The 23,384-nt window shown below is 46.2% G+C and overlaps 1 protein-coding gene across 6 annotated transcripts in view; it reads left to right on the top strand.

Annotated features, from left to right (window-relative positions):
• MED27 (mediator complex subunit 27) overlaps positions 1 to 23,384 on the top strand; it is a 217,978-nt gene that overhangs the window by 4,277 nt on the left and 190,317 nt on the right. The gene's annotated exons all lie outside the window — the stretch shown is intronic.

The raw sequence follows: 23,384 nt of genomic DNA, 5'->3' as shown, positions 1-23,384 counted from the left end.
CTTACGTTGAAGTGATGACACTGAATATTTGAATGAAGGTAGTTTAATCACTGAATTGTTCTGCTATTAGAAGTTCCTACTTCGGCTGGGCGCGGTGACTCACGCCTGTAATCCCAGCACTTTGGGAGGCCAAGACGGGCAGATCATCAGGTCAGGAGATCGAGACCACGGTGAAACCCTGTCTCTACTAAAAATATAAAAAAAATTAGCCAGACGTGGTGGCGGGCACCTGTAGTCCCAGCTACTCAGGAGGCTGAGGCAGGAGAATGGCGTGAACCGGGAGGCGGAGCTTGCAGTGAGCCGAGATCACACCACTGCACTCCAGCCTGGGCGACAGAGCGAGACTCCGTCTCAAAAAAAAAAAAAAAAGAAGTTCCTACATCAACGCCTACCCTTGCCCCACAGTGGAAAATAGGTTGTATTAAGGAAAAGAAATGTTATGTATTATGTATGTGGAACTTCTTGTGCTGGAAATGCTACAGGTTAAAAATATCTGTATGCATTTATCCCAGATTATAAATCTCCTATGAGCAATGTGAGGGGGTGTCGAGGCTGCAGACATGTCCCCGGCCTGCTGAGGTTCGGCTCCTGTAAAGGAACTATGTTCTTTCACCAGCACGAGAGAACAGTTAAGAGACTCAGCCCCTTATTTTAGAGGTGAGCAAACTGAGGCCCAGTGAACTGACCTGTTTACAGCTCCCCAAGCTAGACCAGAATTTGGGTTTCCTGACCTGGTTCAATATTCTTTCCTCAAAAGTTGATGTTTTAGTCCGGTTTTGCTTAAGGTTTTCAACTGTAGAAAACATTTTTTTCCCCGTTTACTTGCATCCTGGAAACAATTCACATTATATTTTATTTGTGAATCTGTATGTATTTTTCTAATTTTTAGTGATTTATCAAAGGGTGGAGATGGCAAATACATGGTACCTGGATTCTTAACCTATTGCTCTTTCTAGGGCAGACATCACTAATCAACCATTGCATTCTTTCCTGCTGAGGCTGTGTGTATATTGGCTTAGAATCCTTGCAACTCTCTGTTCTGGCACTAGGCAGTGACTGCCAATTATTCAGAAGAGGGTGGCAGGGAAAACATGTTTTTTATTTCTGTTATAGCATATGACGTCCTGTGCGACTATTACTTATTTATACCTTACCTTTTTCTACAAGGGATTTAAAATAGATTATAAGAATACACAAAACCCTGAAAGAAAAGAGGGAAAACAAGGATGAGGATGCCTATATACATTTCTTTAATAAACACAAGAAGTAGCCTCAAGAAATAAGCCAGCACTCTAATTTCCAGCTGGGGACATGGAAGAGCAAACAATTAATTATATATGTTTATCTTGCCTTTCCTACAAATGAAAAGAGCTTTTTAATTGCTAAAGCTTTCGTCGTTCATCATTTTACCCTCAAAGAGTTTAAACCAGTAAGTGCGTTAATATGTTAAGTGAAGTTTGGGGTAACTTGCCAATGTCAGCTGTATGCACTATTGGCTAAGAATTGAAGGACATATGAGAAAGGCTTTGATACCCACCCATTATGAGATGAACTTTCTGTTTTATGTGCTGTTGGCTATAGAAAAGTCTCGTTCATGCCTAATGACTAATTATTTTCTTTAGGGGATTTTGTAATTTTTGTAAAGTCAGTTGGAATATTAATTACCTGGTACTTGGCATAATTGTTAGAATAACACGTTTAAAAATTAATCTCATCTAATGGAATGATGTCAAATTGCTGTGAGCAGCACTTTTCCCATACTGAACTGGGGGAAGAATTTAGCTTTTCACTATTATGCACCTATAGATAATTGTTCTGAGAAGGATGACAAGCTCTCTTGACTAGGGCAAAAAATAATTGGCATCAACGCTGTCCTTGCTATAAAATAGTGAATGTAGACTTGATAGTGCTTATTATGTTCAGAGATGCTGAGAGTTAACCTGAACTTATTCTGAAGGTCCCCTTTTGAAGGTTTCTGGCATCCTGTCACCAGGCTTTTATTTCTGGCTTTTATTTTTTTTTCATTTGTTTATGGCAGAAGGCTACTTGTATATTTGCCTGGAAAAGCAGACTAAGACGTCCGCCTTTCCCTGGTGACATCTGAAGCTGCAAAGACCCCAGAAGTGTCACTTTTTACTGGGCTTGGGAAATGGGCCCAGAGCGAGGTGCTGCTGCTACCTTTTTTTTTTTTTTTTTTAATGTTTGATTTTTTATTATAGAAAGAGCAACTTTCTATTCCAAGAATATTCCATTGGAAAGTCTGAAGACGTTTCCTCCGTCCTGCCCTCCTGAACTGTTCTTATCAGAATCCAGTTGCTTAATAACTAAGTTACTGCAAAGTTCACTTCTTACATCTATCTCTGAAGGTGCTCTTTTCTGTTTTTGCATCACGGAACTAACAGGGTTGGAATCGTTTTACGTTGCAACGCAGAGCCTTTCCTTTACGGACTCCGTCCTCTTTTAAGGGTAAACTCTAAGGCCCAGGGGAGAGAAAACATGTCCATCTTGTTCCTTGCTGGGAGTCCCCAGCACCTAGCAAGATGCCTGGTACACTGTAATCATTCAGTGAAGACTAGCTCAGTGAATGACAGAATAAATGAATCGAAGCATTTTCTGTTGAATTTTTAATTTACAACCCTTTTGTGGTTTGCTTGCTTGTATTTTTGATGAAGTACAATGAGGGCATTTCCATTTTCAGCCATTACTGAGAAAGCCAGTTGTGGTGCTTGCAGATGGGAGGAAATTCGGAGATCTTATGATGGAGGCCAGGGCTGGGGGTCATTTGGAAGGCCAGGGTGAGGTCATTGGGTGAACCAATGATAAGCTCTTTGAAGGCTGATTGTAGCATTTTTATCCATATCATCTGTCACCTGGTGTGCCCTTCTAATGGGACTTGGTGGAAGTTTTTTGGAGTTGCCTGAGTCAGGCTAATTTGAGCTACTGCACCTGATGTCAGGTGTTCTGTGGCAGCTGTCATTTTGGCAGCAATGTGGAAACTGTCTAGGAAGAGAAAAGTCAGCTCCACCAGCCTCTTAGGGTTATCCTACTTTGTGAGTTACCTATAACCAATTTCTGCTCGTGTTTTCCTTCCCACCAGGCCCACCCTGGCTCATTCTTCTCTCTATATAGCTGCTACATGTTCAGGGAATACAGATTCATTCAGAATATAATAGGAAAGAAAATGACTTAAATGCCCCTCAAAGTTTAATCATCATGACTTTAGGATTGAGCACCCTTCTGGATTGTCCTTTTATTAGCGAAGGTGTTCTTTCACCTAAATCTAACCTGTGTAGCGCCCCATCACTCAAAATGAACTTGCTAGCATAGTGGGTTGGGCTGTAGTATAGACTGCTCTGGTTAGCCTTGAACCCTGCACCCTCCTCCTCCCTCCCCACCTGCAAACCCTGGATACCATGGGAGCCATTATGAAAAGAACAGCCAACCAGAGAAAACAATGAAATTCAGCCAGTCTCCTGGACAGCTAGATATATGGTAGGATTCAGAAGTCAAGAAGGTATATCAAAAATATAAAAACCTAGATGTGAGTTCTGGAGTCAAGACTACCTGAGTTCTGATCCAGCTCTGTGCTTATACTTGAGCTCACAACCCTTGATACAAGGGAAAAAATTCTTTTTGAGTATCAGTTTTCTCATCTGTAGAATGGGGATAATACTAGTATTTGTGTCATAGGGTTGAAGCGAAGATTGAGATAATGCACATCAAATGTCTTAGGATAACTCACACATAGTAAGTGCTAAGTAAATGGTAGTTATAATGACCAGGCATAGTGATAGTACACATGTGTGTTCTCATTTATGGAATGCATGTTACTCATGCATATGTACTCATTTATAGAACGTGTGTTACTTGTATGCATGTGTACTCATGGATTGCATGTCACTCATATGCCTGTGTACTCATTTATGGGGTGTGTGTTACGCATATGCCTGTGTGCTTGTTCACGGGGTACATGTTATGCATACGCGTGTGTGCTCATTTATGGGGCGTGTGTTACTTCTGGGCCCGTGTACTCATGGATTGCGTGTTACTCATATGCCTGTGTACTCATTTATGGGGTGTGTGCTACTCGTATGTGTGTGCTTGTCCATGGGGTGCGTGTTATGTGTGCGTGTGTGTGCGTGCTTGTTGATGGGGTGTGTGTATGTGTGTACTCACCATGGGGCGTGCTTTACTTGTATGCATGTGTGCTCATTCCTGGACACGTGTTACTCGTATGCATATGTGCTCATTCAGGGGCGCGGGTTACTCATGTGCATGTTTGTTCATGCGGTGCGGGTTACTTGTATGCGTGTGTACTTGTTCATGGGGCGTGGGTTACTCGTCTGCTTGGCGTGCTCGTCCATGGGGTGTGCGTTACTCGCATGTGTGTGTGCTCATGGAGTGTTACTCATATGCGTTTGTACTTATGGGGTGTGTGTTACTTGTGTGTGTGCTCGTTCATGGGGTGTTCGTTACTCATATGCGTGTGTGCTCATTTATGGGGTGCATGTTACACATATGTGTGTGTGCTCATTCGTGGGGCACCTGTTTCTCGTGTGTGTGCTTGTTTATGGGGCGTGTGTTACTTACATGCGTGTGTACTCGTTTATCGAGTGGTAGTGTTGCTCAGTGGTTCAGAGCGTAGGCTCCAGAGCCTGACCACGCTGGCTCACATGCTGTGTTACCTAATAGCCGTGAGGCTAACCTCTCTGTGCTTCAGTGCTGTATTCTCTAAGATGGGAATGATCATTGTACCCACCTCAGAAAGGTGTTGTGAGGACTAAATGAGGTGATACAAGTAAAGTACTTAACCTAGCACAGAGTCAGTACTCTCCAGTGGCTGCTATTACTGTCTTAAGACAATGCTGAGGACAGATTCCAGGCAGTGGTGGCCCATCTTCCAGTGGCTTCAGCTCCCTCACCAGGCCTCCCACACCTGACTTTGGTATTCTCCTGAAGTTCTTCACATTGGAGATTCTGTTGGATAATCAGCACCTTTTCCACTGAGACAACAATTCACACATTAATATGAATTAATGTGTTGGGGGGCAGTTCTTTCCTCACAGAACCTGGGGGTGGAGGTAAGGGATTGGGGATTTGGTGGGGGGTATGGGAATCGAGGGGCAGTAAAGGCAGGGTGAGAGTCCTGGGGACAAACCACAGGAGTAGTGAGAGGACTGTGGAGAGGAGGTGAGAAGGGCATGTTTGGCCCCAGGCGGACATTTGTGCACACCAAAGGGGACTCTTCCCACCTTGGGACTCAGTGAGACCTAGGAAATCAGATCTGTTTTATAGTCTTCTCACCTGGTGGGAAAGGTCTTGTGGGCCAGTCTGGGATTTTTAGCCTTTTTTTTGAGACAGGGTCTTGCTCTGTTGCCCAGGCTGAAGTACAGTGGCACAATCATGGTTCACTGCAGCTTCAGCCTTATGGGCTCAAGAGATCTTCCTGCGTCAGCCTCCCAGGTAGCAGGGACTACAAGCATGCACACCCACGCCCCAGCTAATTTTTAAATTTTTTATAGAGACGGGGTCTCACTATGTTGTCCAGGCTGGTTTCAAATTCCTAGGTTCAAGTCATCCTCCTGCCTTGGCCTCCCAAAGTGCTGGGATTACAGGCGTGAGCCACCACACTCAGCAAGCCCTGCTTCTTGAGGACAATATCGGAACACAAAGGCTAATTTAGAACATTTGGATTCTCGCCGGGCGCGGTGGCTCAAGCCTGTAATCCCAGCACTTTGGGAGGCCGAGGCGGGCGGATCACGAGGTCAGGAGATCGAGACCATCCTGGCTAACATGGTGAAACCGCGTCTCTACTAAAAATACAAAAAACTAGCCGGGCGTGGTGGCGGGCGCCTGTAGTCCCAGCTACTCGGAGGCTGAGGCAGGAGAATGGCCTGAACCTGGGAGGCGGAGCTTGCAGTGAGCCGAGATCGCGCCACTGCACTCCAGCCTGGGTGACACAGCGCGAGACTCCGTCTCAAAAAAAAAAAAAAAAAAAAAAAAAAAGAACATTTGGATTCTCTCCAGGTTGTAAATTGGGTGCTTGTTATCAGCAGGGCTCTGGAGTCAGACTTCATTGGGTCTCAATCCTCATCCCCCTTTTCCCAGCTTTCTCATTTGGAAGAACGTGCCTTTGCCTCAGCCTCCTCATCAGTTCAGTGTGGATAACAGTAGCTTCCACCTTCCGGGGCTGTTGTGGGGACTAAGGCATTGAGCACATTTGAGGGACCTAGGCCGGTGCCCAGTGTGGCGCGCTTGCAGCAACTGTCCTTTATTCTTGCTCATTTTAATATGAAAGGTAACGCTGCACCTGGCGGTGTGCAGTCAGGAGAACCCTGGACGGAGCATTCTAGAGAGCACTGTTCAGTCTTGGCCGTCCACTGTCCTGCTCTGTGGCCTCATGCCAGTGGCTTTCCCTGCCTGGGTTGCAGCTTCCTCGTCGGTAGGATGAAGGGTTGGGCTGGGTGATCTCTTCAGTCCCTTCCAGCTCTGCCCTGGAGAGGTTCATCGGAGTCATCAGTGCATTTCTGTGGTCATGGAAACAAAAGTGTAATCCGAGGAAGGGAGAGTTATTTCCACCTCTTCAGCTCTCGTCCAGTGATGTTTCTGAAGTCCACACAGCCTTTGTGTACGCTCCAGAGCATCTCAGAATATCCCCGAGTGCGGAGTGGAGCAGCAGCCCCCAGGGACTTGAGTGGAAAATTACCTTGCAGAGGTTCTGCAGACAGCATTCGCCTCTTGTAACACACCGTGGGTAAATGTTACTGAAAATCAAGCCATACCCCTATCGTTCGAAACGGTTTCTATCCCAAGGCTTTGGCCCGATTCCATGTCTGTATGTTCTACTTATTAGTTGTGGTTTCTGAAAATAGTCACTTTATTGTTGCCTGGAATCAGGTTTGTGACTCCCTCATTCTTTTCTGTAAAAGAGCAGGAACTGTCTTTGGGAGGCTCACTGGCTGGCCCCAGGGAGGCTGCAGAGGCTGCTGGACGTGTGTCAGCCTGCCCGCTGGGAGCCACTGGCCGTGGAGACTCACATTGATTCCCTGCTTGACTCTCTTCTATCAGCCTTTTGTGGGATGATCAGGTTTGTGTGGTTTGTCCAGAGCCTTCTGTAGATTGTAACCAGAGCCTATAAAGGGCATTTTCTCTTCTCTTCCAGGAATGTTAAGTAGAAAGGAAATTGTCTCCTGTCATTTGTCCTTATGCAAAATTGCACATTGGTGGTGGGAAGGAAGCATATCATTACATGTACAGAAGCCTCCCATTTTCTTGTCTTCTCTCTTCATGGTGGTTTGGGCTGGGAGAAGGCCGCCAGGTTATTAGTGCTTCTCTCCCTTTTCTGGGCCATCTCATCTGTTCTGTGGCTGCGCTTGCCAGCCACACACAGTGACATCTAACTCCATCACCAGGCTGGCTCCCTCCCCCAACATCCAGACCCATGTATCAAAGGGCCCAGCTGGACAGCTGCCCTTGGAGACTCACAGGCCTCTCAGACTGAAGCAGTCCAGAACTGAAATCCTCACCCCCACCACCAACCCACTTCTCGTGGTGGGATGCCTTAGCCAGCCACCTGCCCAGATCCCTGGGTGTCATCCGTCGCTTCTGCCTGTACCTCACACCCTCTGACAGATCTATTCATTCCCCCTCTTCACAGCCTCTCAGGTCTTTCCTCTCCATCTTGACTGCTGCTGCCTCTCCCCGGGCCTCCATTATTGCTCGGGGCAATGCCGCAGCCTCCCCACTGGTTTCTGGCCTGTAGTCTACCCTTTCTAATCTATTTTCCACTCTGCAGCTCTCGAGGGATCTTTAAAACGTAGAGATCTGATTTTGTCACTCTTCAGTGATTTCCTCCCTCTCTCTTAGGATGAATTCCAGCTCCCTTGCTGGCGCTTGGAGGCTTTCTAGTAATAATACACGGGAGCCCAAGTCCTTTGGCCGGCTTCCCTCGCCTCAGTTTCCTCATCTGTAAAATGCCACAAATAGTCCTGCCTCTTAGGGTAGCAGTGAGGATGACGTGAATATTGCATGCGAGTGTGTGGCCCAGGGGGAGTGTCTCTACATGACCTGTTGACAGTTAGCAGTCCCAGTGCAGGCCTGTCGTCGTTGTGGTCAGTTGTCGTCGTCGTGGTCTGTTGTCGTGGTCAGTTGTCGTCGTTGTGGTCTGTTGTTGTGGTCTGTTGTCGTCGTCGTGGTCAGTTGTCGTCGTGGTCAGTTGTCGTCGTGGTCTGTTGTCGTGGTCTGTTGTCATCGTTGTGGTCTGTTATCGTTGTCGTGGTCTGTTGTCATCATGGTCTGTTGTTGTCATCATGGTCTGGCACCACTTGTTCTTCTAGCTTGTTTCCTCCCTCCCTTCTTGCGGAGGGAAGAAACCCTTTTTATTATGAAAACTTTTTATTATGCAAAATTTCAAATATACACAAAAGTGAGAGAATAATGACCTAGCTTCAACCATTAAGAACATTTTGGGCCGGGCGCGGTGGCTCACGCCTGTAATCCCAGCACTTGGGAGGCCGAGGTGGGCGGATCATGAGGTCAGGAGATCGAGGCCATCCTGGCTAACACGGTGAAACCCTGTCTCTACTAAAAAATACAAAAAATTAGCCGGGCGTGGTGGTGGGCGCCTGTAGTCCCAGCTACTGGGGAGGCTGAGGCAAAAGAGTGGTGTGAACCCGGGAGGCGGAGCTTGCAGTGAGCTGAGATCGCACCATTGCCCTCCAGCCTGGGTGACAGAGAGCGAGACTCTGTCTCAAAAAAATAAAAATAAAAAAAGAACATTTTACTAAACTTGTTGCATATATTTCCCCATCTCTCCCCACGCTTCCTTGCTTGCTTTTTTGGTTGGGGGAGGCGAGGACTGGAGTCCATATGTGAAAATGGAGCCCAGACATCCTGCATTTCGTCTATGGAGACTTTAGTGCACAGCTTCCTCTCTCCCCACTTTCCCTGCTCTTCTTCTTATTGCCACTTCTAGTCTACAGAATTAATTGCGGTTCCCCAAGGGGCCATCATCTCTTCGTCTTGGGGCCTTAGCACTTGTTCTTCCTCCTCCTTTCTTTCTGTGGAAAACTCTGAGTCATTCAAGTCTCAGCTTAGTTGTTACCACCTCTGGGAAGCCAGGCTTTGAGATGCATCCAAATTAGGTGTTCCCTGTGTTTACCCCATGATTGCCTTTACTTGTCTGTTTTCCCTGCAAGATGAAGGCTTCTCCTGTATTAGCACTGAGGCTTTGGGCCAGTTACCTAACACCTGCTGGACTGTGAAATGGGCATGGCGCTGATCTCACAGGGCTGTTCTAAGCATCTAACTGGAAAATGTATGTCAAGTTTCTAGTTCAGGGTTGGACACACAGTGGCATTTAATAAATGGTAATTATTGGTATTAGTGATTTCCAAGTGTGCAATAAAACAGTATTTGAATGGCATTAAAATGGAGCCTCTGAATCTCTTCCTCTGTCATTTTTAGATTGTGGTTTCTTTTCCTTCTGCATCTGCCTCCGTTTGCATCACCTTAACTTTTTCAGATTTTGGTTGTGGCTGTTGTCAGGTGCAGGAGCACTGAGAGGCAGGAGGCCTGGGAGTGAGTGCCAGGAGGCTTCCTCTCCATCTTTGGCTGCTATGTGCTTTTATTTTTATTTTTATTATTTTTTTCATTTTCTTTCTAGCAATAGAAGATTCCCAAACTACACTCTGTGCTAATCTTAGGGATTCTCTGCACTGGCTCAGGACTTCTGGCCTGTGTGCGGGAGGGGAGCTGGGGCATCTGTTTTGCCTCCTGTTCACTGCACTTTTCTTTGGCTTCTGGAACTTGCTCTCTGCATTTCCTTTGCTGCAGTCACTTACTTGTTTTGGGAGGCACCAGCTCACCACAGTGTCTTGGGCATGGTGAGGCTTGTTGTTGGGGCCAGTCCCTGCCCAGGGTCTTGGCCCAGCTTCTGCTTTTCCTTGCTGACCTCTCCAGCTGAAGAGAACTCCCTAAGACCCTCCCATCACACAGGGGACGGTTTGCTCATCTAGTACTTGCTGGGAAGTCAAGAACTTTGTTGTCTTTTTGTCACATTGCCAAACCTGTTTCAACCCTGGGGTTGAAGGCTGTTTCTGAAGGCTCCTCCAGCCTCATCTGTGGCTGCTCTGCGAGATGCACCCCGGGTCAGCTGCAAGGAGCCTGCAGAGGTCAGCTGTGCCCTGCTGCTCGCCGTGCCTCCGCCTGGAATGCCTTGCACTTTTGCGAATGCATTTTCTCCTCCAGCCCTCTTAAAGTGTCTCTTCGATGAAGACCAAGCGGAGCTTAGCTCAGCCGGCTTTGCCCCACAGCCTCTGAGCAGTCACGCTGACCACACTGTGGCTGCCTGCTCTCTGGGTCCGGCCCTGTTCTCCATGGTGGGGACTGGAGTCATCTTGGAGTGCCTGGCTCTGAGTACAGAGCAGGCATGCCGTAATTGAGCAGCACCTCTGCCATCTTTCCAAGCACACTCCAAGGACTGTACTTCTTTGGACTGTTAGGGGACCTTGGTGACGAGGTTGGGCATCACATCTCATTTGATAGAGAGTGACTTGTCCAAGGCCATGCTGCTAGCCCTCTAACTGGAACCAGCAGTATTTGGCAGCTATAAGAGGGAATGTCAGTAGAATGTCCAGAAAAGCAGAGAGGTTTCTTCTACCATTGAGGCCCATTAAGATACTGACTTTTCCCCTGGGTGGCCCCCATCAGTACAGCAGGACCAGTGGTCTGTCCATGTGACATACCAAAGGGAATCATTGGGGACAGGTGTGATCCACAGACAGCCATGTGGGGCCCAGCCTGGGCATGGACACAGCTTAGAGGAATTGCCCTGACCTTTATGAGGAAGGCAGCTGCAGGCCTCTCAGATTCGGGAGCGGCAGGCACCCTTGTGTGCGTTAAGCTCTAGCTATGATAAGTTGGGATCTGAGCAACTCACTGGCATCTTTGCAGGGCGTCTCATGAAAGAGAAAGGTACTGCCCAGGAGCCCCTTACCGGGGTGGAAGGGGGCACCAAAGAATGGCTGTGTCAAGACAGGCACCACCCCTGCACCTTTTTGTTTGTTTTAAACAGGGATTGTACTCGGTCGCCCGTTGGGTTCATAAGATGAGATACCCGCCGCTCTTCTCCTTTCCCTGTTTGTGTGTGTCTGTGTGTTTTAGCACTGGAGGGTTATGGTAGACCACTGTTATTTTTAGTCAGTAGGCTTCTCTGATTATTGATTACTTATCAGTAGTTCCCACCACTGTGTGTTCTGGTCTTGGCTCTCTCTGGATGCCGCTAAATGTGTTAACTTTTGAAGGGTGAGAGTCTGTAGGTTTTGAATGTGTATATGCATTAACGTGTGAGAAGATGGTCGCACTTGCTGCCAATGTGCTGATTCTTAATCATTTCCAAACTGTGCTTTTGGATAGTGTGCTTTTTGCTAGGAAATATCCAGTGCATCCAGTCGATATGCATTTATTGAGCACCTCCTACATTCCAGGTGCTGTTCTAACACAGTGAATGAAGCCCGTAAGTTCCCACCTTCCTGGTGGACAGAGGAGTAAAGTGCCCAAAGCACCTGGTTTTAGTAATAATTTCTGGCCCTACTGCTTGTCTTTTTTTTTTTTTTTCCCTTAACCAGTAGCCTTAAATGCCTCAGCTTACCAGTCCTTACTGTCAGAACGGAACATGACAGAGTGCCGGGTGACTTAAATTGGCAAATGTAACTTATCTAAAGCAGTGTCTGAACATGAAGGAAATTTTGTCTTGCTATCCTGGTATCTTAAATATCGCCCAGTTTTTATAGCATGGTGCATTTTAATTCTGCTCCACACTTAATGCAAATGCAGATGTATTATTAGCGATATACCCTTTCTGGCTTATTTGCCCTTGGCTTGGTACCAGTTTGCCTTTATCCTTTTCTAGCCTAAGGCTGTGCTCACTTTAAGGGATTCTCATTGATTGGAAGAGAACACTATATATCTTATATTTATGGCCCATCGAGGAAAAGCAACCACTCAATCAGCTTTAGGGTTCCATCAACGTCAGACCTGACTCAGTTGGTCTGTTTCTGTCATGAGATAACTTTCTACATGTTCTTTGAGATATGTATTGGTGACTCTGTAGCAAAGAAGCTACACATTTGTTACTCCTTGTATTTCGGACTGGGTCTGTTTACATCTCCTCTAGATCCCCAAAGGCTGATTTTGGCCGTGTGTGAGACAGGCCTTATTCCTTGACTTCAGCACCTCCTCCCTGCATGCTGGGTTCCCGGATGCTCTGTATTCTCTTGGTATGTCCGACCACCCACCTGCTCTTCATCCAGTCATCCAATCATAGCAAGATTTATCTACCTCGCCATTTAAAATCACACTTGGTATTCGGCATGTTTCCCAGAATTGAATGCATTGATTCAAAATACTACATCATCCATGTTGTCTGTGATGAGAATTGGAATCACCCGAGTTTCAAGATAGACTGAATTCTTGATGTCTTAGTGAGCAGAAAATGACGAAGTGACCGTTGAGGAGCTTTGTTTAGCGACAAGGCGGAAGTACGTTTTCCTTCCAGTGTCTCCATGATAGTTTCTGTGTGCTTTAGATCCTCTACAAGTTTCTTCCACTTCACCTGCCAAATGGCTTTGAAGACACTCCTTTTTCCAGGTGGTGAATGCACCTAGATCGGGCTGGCATATAGTAGGCGCCCAGTAGGTCTAAGTTTTTCTCTCATTACCCCAAGCTCCCATCCGCCATTCCCCCTGCCCCTGAACACTTGAGCGGTGGAGGTGTTCCTGCCTAACTAGATTCCCTTCAGACTCGGCTTGGATAGCATACATACCAGCTCCAAATGCCTTTAAAATGTTTAAGAAACTAGCAGAGGATTATGGAGGCCAACATTCCTCTATCCCTTGTTTTTCCCAGTCTAAAACAGAACAGTCCGTGTTAATTTTAATTGCTTGGATGAGCTCAAACATTGAGATTTTAATGCATTTTCACAGTAGCTCAGACAGCATAACCACATTATCCTGCTGGCAGTTGGTTGGAATCCTCGGCCAAAACGTTGTACTTGGGGACCTCAGCTCAAAAAGCCGGAACGTGGTAATTTCCTAGCGAGATGTCTTGTGGGGAATGTTGCTTTTCCTGTTGAGACTTCCTCCAGATAGTGAAGTGTTGTCCTCCATCACGTAGTGGTAGGTTCATATTGCTTTCAAGGAGGGTTTCAAAGCTCTTGGCTAGCTGAGGGGGTTTCTGGGGGAACTGCTTTATTCTTATGAGTTGCAAAATGGAAAAGGCCTATTATAGGCTTCCCATAAGCAACCCAGATGGAACATTGTCACTGTCTGCAGCCTGGAGTGCTCTGGAAGGCACTTCCCAGTGACTACATCTCCCATCTCCTCAGATGATACTGATGAATTTGCTGCTAACTGAATGAACAAATACTCCCACCCTGTTTCAGGCCATCTTCTGTCACTAGGACACTTGCAACAGCTTCCTCACAGGCGGCCCTGTCTTACACCTAGTCCTTTTCCCACATAGTCAGAGTGACCTTTCAAAATGCAAGTTTGATCACATAACTGTGTTGCTGAAAATATACTGATGGCTGGGTGCAGTGGCTCACACCTGCAATCCCAGCACTTTGGGAAGCTGATGCTGAGGACAGCCTGAGCCCAGGAGTTCAAGACCAATCTGGGCAACATCATGAGACTCTGTCTCTACAAAGAAATGAAAAAATCAGCCAAGTGTGGTGGTATGCGATAATCCTAAGTCCCAGCTACTCAGAAGGCTGAGGTGGGAGGATCACTTGAGCCCAGGAGTTCGAGGCTGTAGTGAGCTGTGATCACCCCACTGTACTCCAGCCTGACAGAGTGAGACCCTGTCTCAAAAAAAAAAAAAAAAAAAAAAAAAGTATTGATGACTCCTTCTCATGCTCAGGATGAAGACGGACTGCATAATGTAGCTTGCTATGGTCCAGGTCTGGCTCCCATAGCGCCCCAGCTCTGGTACTTAGTCACCTTGAGTCACCATACTCGACCTGCTGGCCCATGCTACTGGCTGAGCTGTTGCTGTGTTCAGATGGGCCCACCTCACTTTATGCGTGGTGAATACGTTTTCATTTTTCTGTATTTGTTACTTGAGAGTCTTTTCTAACTCCCCAAGTTGGGGTGAGGCAGTCCTCCCGTGTGCTTCCGCAGACCACTTTCCCACTCCCATGTTGCCCACATCATGGCCTGATTCATGCTGGACTGTAAGTACTGATTGCCTGGACAGGGCCTGGGGCCAGATCGGCCTGTTCCCCATTTCATTTCCAACATCTAGCAATTCTAGCAGAAGAAAACAAACTAACAAAACACTTTCAGTCAGATGAGTAGCTTAATTATCTTTGAAGACAATATGATAACTTTAATTGAGCATATTTTTGAGAGGAGGTAGGAGCATAGGTGGGATTCCAGGCCCACTTTCTGGAGGTTGGTGGGAGATGACTGCTAACCCGTGTGTCTCCAGAGCACACAGCTGCTGTGATGTCTGTATTGGGCTTATGCATTCCGCTCACAGCTCGGCTTGCTGAAGGAGCATGCATATTAAGGCTTGTTTTTTTCTTTTTTTAAACTAGTTTGGGGATACAAACAGAAGGTAAATTATCCTGATTATTTTGAGGCAGTTATGAAAAGGGCAAAGAAAGGATACAGCGAAAGTCATAGAGACACCTTATGTTTATTTTAGGCCTTTACAGTTTCTGAAGCATGGACATGCCTGTCATTGCATCAAGCCAGGAGCAGCTGCGATGTATGGGGTCAAAGCCTGGGCTCTGGGGCCCAGTGGGTGGCCTGGGTGCCAGCCCTGCTGCCGCCCTTTAGTAACTGGTGACGTTGTTCAGCTCACTCCTGTTTCCTGATCTGTAAAATGAGGTTGATGGCAGGAGTGATTTGTAAACAAGGCATTTTATTAATAAAATGTTTAGACCCTTCTTAAAATACAACAAATTTTATAGTGATTAACATGTTATGCTCTATAAAAGTTTATTATAGACCATTCAAGCTAAAACAATACAATTTGAAAGTATGCCACATCAACTTCACTTACAAACTACTAGCAGTGTCAGTATAAAAAGCAAGATCCCACAACCAAAATCAAAAGATCTAAAGTACGGTTGTTTTTATACCTTAGCATCACCTCCAATTCTAACTTTGCTGGGTGAGACATACCCTCCCATAGCCACTCGTTGGCCCTCAAGGGACAGGGCCTGCAGGAATGTGCTGTGAATAAGGCACCGTTGGTCCTTTTAGCTCTGACTTACTTTTGATTTGGAGAACTTATGTCTGAAGTTAAGGTTCAGCCTCCATCCCTCAAGGTTTTACCCACATCCTTTTGCTGCCCCCCTTTCTGTCCTTAAGTGTCCTTTAGTGTTGGAGAAATGGTTGTAGATGCAGAAATGCTCTTGTATCAGTCCATTAGTTAATGAAGAAAGAGCTACTTGTAGGGTAACAGCAGATGAAAAGAAAGTTAAAACTTGTAGACACTGTCCTCTGAAAGAAAAAAGGGATTTTTTTTTTTTTTTTTGAGATGGAGTCTTTCTCTGTCACCCAGGCTGGAGTTCAGTGGTGTGATCTCCACTCACTGCAGCCTCCGCCTCCCAGGTTCAAGCAATTCTCCTGCCTCAGCCTCCCGAGTAGCTGAGATTACAGGCATCCGCCACCATGCCCGGCTAATTTTTGTATTTTTAGTAGAGATGGGGTCTCACCGTGTTGGCCAGGCTGGTCTCGAACTCCTGACCTTCAGTGATCTGCCCATCCCAGCCTCCCAGTGTGCTGGGATTATAGGCATAAGCCACTGTGCCCAGCTGGGAAATGTTTAAAACACTTTATCTGAAAACTGAATTTTGAAGTTGAGCAACACACTGTGCTTGGTGGGGACCGTAAAGGGTTTCCTGTAGAAGCTTGGAAAGGGCGGCCCTTAGAGGAAGCTTCTATAGAAATGGAGCCATCATGTGGAACCGTGCAGTAGTCAGTCGGGTGGGAGGGGGAGTAGTGATTTTTGCCGTCCCTGTGCACATTTGTCCAACGGATGAGAAAAGCCTTTGAGAGTTGGCCTGCATCAAATTTGCCTTATGACAGGGATATCTGTATCTCACGGCTGTACGTGGAACTGGCAGCCAAAGAGGTCAAGCTTGTGTCTACCGCTTTTTGTCAACATTCATCTTCTTCCGCTGTGTCTGTCTGCCAGTGGTGATGCGTCTGCATTTCGACAAGATGGTGTGTCACTGCCTCCCCCAAAGCAGGGGGCCACCCACTTCCTCATTCTCCCATTAATCTCTATACATGGGGGTCATACCTATGCTAGTCGGTGATTCTTCTACGAAAGAAATGGAAACTGAAATTTTGTTAATTTGTTCATGTTTTTTTACCTTGAAACCAACTTCCTAGCAGCGTTAGGTAACTAGCTCAAGTCCAAGCTCTGCAGTTTCTTGGTTTTTTGTTTTGTTTTGTTTTTTTTTTTTGAGACGGAGTCTCGCTCTGTCGCCCAGGCTGGAGTGCAGTGGCCGGATCTCAGCTCACTGCAAGCTCCACTTCCCAGGTTCACACCATTCTCCTGCCTCAGCCTCCCAAGTAGCTGGAACTACAGGCGCTACCACCTCGCCCGGCTAGTTTTTTGTATTTTTTAGTAGAGACGGGGTTTCACTGTGTTAGCCAGGATGGTCTCGATCCCCTGACCTCGTGATCCACCCGCCTCTGCCTCCCGAAGTGCTGGGATTACAGGCTTGAGCCACCGCGCCCGGCTCTGCAGTTTCTTTACTGTGTCCTTGGGCAGGTTACTTGACCTCCCCTGAGTCTCAGTTTCCACATCTTTAAGTGGAGAGAATCATGGTTCTTACCTTCTAGGATGTCTGTGAAGACTCAGTGAGCTAACCCTGGTAAAGAACTTAGCTCAGGGCTCCCTTAGTGTCAGCTCTGAGGGGTATGATAACGAAATGTATTAGTGAGCATTGGTACTAAATATAACGACAGTCACCTGAGCTGCTCTTCAGACTGGTAATACCAAGCGAGGAAGTTGAGGAAGTCGTGTGTCCCTGTATCACATCTCAGCAGACAGGGATCTTCAGCTGGGTTTTGGGCAAGGCGCATTAATGGCTGCTTTCCTGAGGATTTATTTCCAGCCATGATGTACAAATGGCTGTGGGTGTTGAGGCTGTAATGGATCTTGTGTTTAAGGCTTCTACTGTCACGGCTCAACAGAGCCCTCCCTCGACCCGCCCCTCAGATTGCTGCCTCTGGCTCGGAGCGTGACTGCATCTCTCGGCCCCATCACCTGCCAGCTCTGAGCTGGTGGCTGTGAGGCGCGGCCTTGGCATTGCTGGCAGGCGTGTCTTAGGAGAAGCTAGGCACTAGAGCTTGCCAGCACAATTTGTACTTTGATTAATTTAGTTAATCTAACTATCTTGTGTCAACCTGAGAGGATCATTATGCACAAATCACTGTTGAAACTTGAAGCTGGCCTCCCTTTCACTAAGCCCCCAGGCTGGTCTGTAGTGCTCCACCAGAGTCTTTCTAAGAGTGATTCTGTTCCTCTTGCCCTCTCTGAGATACCAGACTTTCTCCGAAGTTCAAGTTAGAAGCTTTGAAGAAAGGACTTGTTTGGATTCTGGTCCCGTATGTTGTGTCTCGCTTGCGGAGAACTGTCCCCTTTTATCTTTGCATGTGAGTTAAATTTCATTTTTCCGCTAAGTAGTGTGAGTCTGTAGCTGACTGCTGCTGCTGCTGCTTTCAAGTCAAGTGGGATTTTCAGAATGGGGCCCGAGTGGGCTTAGAAGTTCCTTCAGGGATGGGAAGGAGGTATGCATGGGGCGGGGGGAAGGGTGACACTCACCAAATCGCTTCTGTTTTATTGAATGTAAACAAAGTGTAAGACGCTTCATTCTTTGTACCACTAAGAAAGATAAAGCACCGCCACAGGTAATTTTCAGACACTGTGATCGTAAGATGCATCATTATTTCAGGTTTTAGAATAAGTGAAATATGATATGTTGATAATGAGGCTGGTTATAAAATCCTTAGCTTTTGATACGGTTTCACTGAAGTTGTGGAGATGTGGATTTGGAGGACCCAGATATTTGTGTCATCCAGTGACCTTCACATGACCTTCTATAGTAGTCTGTTCTCATGCTGCTATGAAGAAATACCCGAGACTAGGTAATTTATAAAGAAAAGAGGTTTAATTGACTCACAGTTCCGCATGGCTGGGAAGGCCCCGAGAAACTTACAGTTGCACTGGAAGGGGGAGCAAACACGTCCTTCTTCATATGGCGGCAGGAGAGGGAAGTGCTGAGCAAAGGGGGAAAAGCCCCTTATAATACTATCAGATCTTGTGAGAATGAACTCACTGTCACGAGAACAGCATGGGGGTAACCACCCCGTGATTCAGTTACCTCCCACCAGGTCCCTCCCACGTCATGTGGGGATTATGGGAACTACAGTTCAAGATGAGGTTTGGGTGGGGACACAGCCAAATTGTACCATCTTCCAAGTTGCTAAAAAAGTAATGTACCCATCTCTCTATGAGGTAGGAAGAGGGAGACCAGCATCCCTAGTTATGCACAGAAAGATTGGAATGTTGTGCTTTTTATGTGTGACTTTCAGATGATCACATTCTACATATTTTCAGTCAGCTTAAAGTTTTCACTTTTAAAATTGGTGGCCAAGCCTCATATAATTCTTAACTTTAAAAAAATAGGATTATCGCTTGACACGTTTTTTTTCTTGAGGATAGAACATTCCAGTGTGTTAATTTATTATTTCGTTTATTTTTTAGAAATTAGGTTTTACTATACTGCCTAGGTTAGATTCAAACTCCTGGACTCCGGTGCTCCTCCTGCCTCATTCTCCCAAGTAACTGGGATTGTTGGCACATGCCATGGCACCGGGCTCCACTCACTGGGCAACACAGTCCTGATGTCTCCTTTGTTGTCACCAGGGAGGGCTGAGGAAGTGGAGTGGGCATTGACAATTTGGGAGTCTGGAAGAAAGGTAAACTCAGGAGGTCTTTTCACTTTCGTGAGTAATGTTTGGGATCACCTGTTAGGAAATCCAACGTACAGGCAGAATTTTCTAGTCACTCCCTAGATGAGTATCTGGGAAACTGATTTAATTGCCATCATATCGGCTTATGTTTATCCTAGAGCAAATGAAGTTTAAGGAGGTCCCACTAAGTTATTCCTGATTATTTCAGTCTGTAAACTAGCTACAGATGCAAGAGAATGTTTAAACGCCATATGGATGTGACCTGTGGCCCACGCAGCCCAGCTCTGTTGCCTCTTGAAGGCACACCAACCACTGGCAGACCTTTGCTGGTGCTGCCTCCATATGTGATTCCCCATAGAAATAACTGCTCACAGCAGAGCACAGCCCAGATTCCATTTGTTTCTCATTTGGTCCCCAGTAACTTGTGAATCTAGACTAGATTGGTTTGCCAGATGAGGATGCTGAGCCTCCGGGAGGACACAAACAGCACTGGATGGCCAAGCGCTGTAGATCATCCTGTTTGGTGGGACTGGCAGAGGATTACCTCGGGTGGTGTGGTTTTGTCTAGGCTCTTGTGATTAAGAGGGAAAGGTTCGCTTGAATTCATGTGAACAAAAAGGAGGCATTATTTGGGTGTTTTGTGGAACCAGAGGGCAAACAATATAGCCAGACCTTGCAAGGGCCTGGCACCAAGGGGTAGTGCAACTCCTTTGTGAGTCTTGGTGCTGTGGGGCCCCATGGTCCCTTGTCTCTGCTTCCTCATGAGTCTCTATCAGGCTTTGCTGTCAGCAGATGGGTGTACTTGTCAGGGCACGATGGCCTCGTGGCCTCTGAGTTTACATTACCTCAGCATCGGTGAGCCATATGAGCCGAATGAAGAATCTTTAGTTCCATTTTTTGAGAGAGCATCTGAAGCCAGCTCTTTGTTCTGGTCCACTGAATGTGTCCATGGAGTTGGGGTGTACAGTTCTGAGAGACAGAGGGGTTATGCTGGACTAGACCCGAGTCATCCTCTGCAAGGTGTGAGCCCTCTGTCATGGTGTCTATACCTTCCCTAATCTGTGAAAGTCGGGAAGTTACTTTTCTGAAATAGCTCATACAGGTTGAGTATCCCTTTTTTAAAATGCTTGGGACCAGAGGTTTTTCGAATTTTGCATTACACTTACCAGTTGAGTGTCCTGAATCCAAAAATCTGAAATCCAAAATGTTCCAATATGCATTTTCTTTGAATATCATGTTGGCACTGAAAAAATTTGGGATTTTGGATTTTGAGATTTGGGATGCTCAATTTGTACCTGCTTGGAAGTTGGTGGTATTTTCACCCAGCAATTCTCATTTTATCATTGGGATGGGAGGCTGGCTACTGTGTAATTATTTACTAGGGCATCAGCCTTATACATTTGAAGTTTGCTGCTGCTTTTCCCTGTCATGACTGCATCAGCTAGGACTCCGCTAAGATTTAGAAAGAGGATTAATCTTTGTGTTCCTTGCATAAGCAACGTCTGTTGTAGAACTAATAATGAGGTATAAAAAATGCTAGTATTTGTCCGACTTAATGAAGTCACCATAATGAAGGCATGAAACAAGCAAATATGCCATAGTTATTTTGATGGAAATGTGAGCAAATGTTAGGCCTGTTATATTTGAGGATAAAATTGCAATTTTAGGTGCACAGAAGTATGACATGATGATGAAGCACATGAGCCCTCTCTGATGCCAGGTTCAGACCCTGCTTTTACCACTGCCTTGCTGGCTGTCCTGGGGGGCGCACTGATCTCCTTTTGCTTCCTAATCTGAAAAATGGGCCTAAGCATGGCAGCTGCCTCTGTGGGTTGTTGTAAGGCTTCAATGAATTAAATCCCCTGAAGTACTTAAAGTGGCATCTGGCACATCATAAGGACTCAATAAATGGCTACTTTTCTTAGCGTTGTTAATCATTACAATTGGACTGTGGTGGAGGTTTGACTAAAATGAGGCTTTTGTGTTATCTGTGGATTTAATGGTCTCGGCTGCTCTCTTGGTTCCAGTGAACGGATGGATAATGGGGAGTCTTCTCAATACTGTTATTAGTCCAGATGCTTTACCTGTCCTAATGTTCTGTCTTAGAGGTGGCTTATCAGTGCTATGAGTGAGTATAAGGCATCTTAATAGCAGATTTCATTTGTGGTTTGCAGTGTGAGTTGACCCACATCTAAATCTTCCTTGATCTAATCGTCTTTGCTGTCCTGTTTGATCTTGTAAATATTAATTTAATCTGGTTGTTCATGTGGTTTTCAGTGGTCCCAAGGTTAATTACTGTGTTTTGTTTATAAAGTACTCATAGATGGCTAGGCCCATTGTGGAGGACTTACAAAAGCTCCATCTGGGTTTAGGCCTGCAGACTTGCAATAAAACTTGGTGAGTGTTAATGAAAAAGAATTTCCAACTCTACAGTTTTGGTCTGGGAGATTCCTGCTTGGGTCCCTTGTTTCAGGAAATATTGGGGGCATAACTATTTTGTACCTTTTCCTATTTGCTGGCAGAAATGAGGAGTACCTAATCCTGTCTCCTAATTAGGTACTGGATTAGGAGTACCTAATCCAGCATCCTGAGAATGCTTGGTCATTTAGGAAATGCTTCTTGAGGGCCCACTATGTGCAGGGATGTATGCTCAACTGAAGGCCCTGCTTTCACTGCACTTCCAGGGTAGTGAGGGGGACAGCAAGGAAGCAGATCCACAGGGTACAGGGCAGGAGGGAGCAGTGAGGCTGGGATGGTCAAAGAAAGTGCCCTTCTGAGAGGCTTGAGGAGGAGGCAGCACTGGTGAGGGTACCCTAAAGAAGTCCGGAGGAGAGCGTTGGCCTGCCCCAAAGGGTGTCTGCTTCTAACAGGCAGACGTGGAGGGTAGAGGGGAGGGCAGGAGAGTATTCCAGGTGGAAAGGACAGTTTGAGCAAAGGTAAACAAAACAACTAGGTTCCTAAATTTCTTAATCTAAGAAATTGGATTTGCAGGTGTGTTAGGCTGTTCTTGGGTTGCAATAAAGAAGTACCCGAGGCTGGGTAATTTATGAAGAAAAGAGGTAGTGGGACATGATGGCTCATGCCTGTAATCTTAGCACTTTGGGAGGCTGAGGCAAGCGGATCTCTTGATCCCAGGAGTTTGAGATCTGGCAACATGGCAAAACTCCATCTCTACAAACAATACAAAAAATTTAGCTGGGTGTGGTCGTGCCTCTGTAGTCCCAGCTGCGTGGAAGGCGAGAGGATGGCTTGAGCCCAGGAAGTGGAAATTACAGTGCACAGAAATCCCGCCACTGCACTCCAGCCTGGGTAATAGAGTGAGACTCTGTCTCAAATAAAAGAAAAGAGGTTTAATTGGTTCACTGTTCTGCAGGCTGCACAAGCGTGGCGGGACATCTGCTGAGCTTCTGGGCTTCTGGGGAGGCCTCAGGGAGCTTTTACTTATGGCAGAAAGTGAGGTGGGAGCAGACACCTCACATGGTCACAGCAGGAGCACTGGGAGGAGGGGGGCCGTGCTGCACACTTTTAAAGGAGACGTCAGTATCACCAGTACAGCACTAAGCCATGAGGGATCCGCCCCCCTCACCCAAAAACCTCCCACCAGGCCCCACCTCTAGCACTGGGGATCACATTTCAACATGAGATTTGGGCAGGAATGAATATCCAAGCTGTATCAGCATGCTACCTTCTTGGGTTTTTGTTGTTGATGCCATACTCCCGTATTATCTTTAGTTTTGATTACTTGACATCTTTTTCAGCAATTTTTTTTTTCTGAATACATTTGCTTTAAGAAGGAAATTTTGTCACTTAATCTATTTTATTTATAATTTACATATTATATATAATATATATATTTTTCCTAATAGAGATTACAATAAATATATAAACACTAAAATGAGAAACAGTGTTCCCCTGGGATCTACCCAGGAATCACCTGGTATTCACCAGTGGTACGCCTCACACGCTTTGGGGAACTCTGTATTTGGCTAAGAGGCTCAACTATTTTGCCTGAAAACTTGGAGAGCAGGAGAAGCAGAGCAGGAAGATGGGGAGTGTGGCCCAGAGTTACCAGCTGGATCTGGAACCAGGCAGCCTGGGTCCATAGCCTGCTTCTGCTGTTTCCCAGCTGTGTGACTTCAGGCATGTTGTTTCATGTCTCCGTGCCTCAATTTTCTCTTGTGAAATGAGAGTGTCCACCTTATAGGGTTATTGTGAAGATGTGGTAATGTCTGTAAATTATTCACGACAGAGTTTGGGACATAGTAAGCCCCTCAATAGATTTTCCTTTTTTTTTTTTGTTACAAGAGGTAAGCATTTCTGCTGGGTACCCAAGTCTCTTTCTCTCTGGTATACTGTATTCAGATCTTTGGTGCTCTTCCTAACGAA

This window comes from Papio anubis, chromosome 13, assembly GCF_008728515.1.
Source record: "Papio anubis isolate 15944 chromosome 13, Panubis1.0, whole genome shotgun sequence".
Taxonomy (NCBI): domain Eukaryota; kingdom Metazoa; phylum Chordata; class Mammalia; order Primates; family Cercopithecidae; genus Papio; species Papio anubis.
The sequence above is the reverse complement of the archived record's forward strand: the minus strand, read 5'-3'. Positions and strand labels throughout refer to the sequence as shown.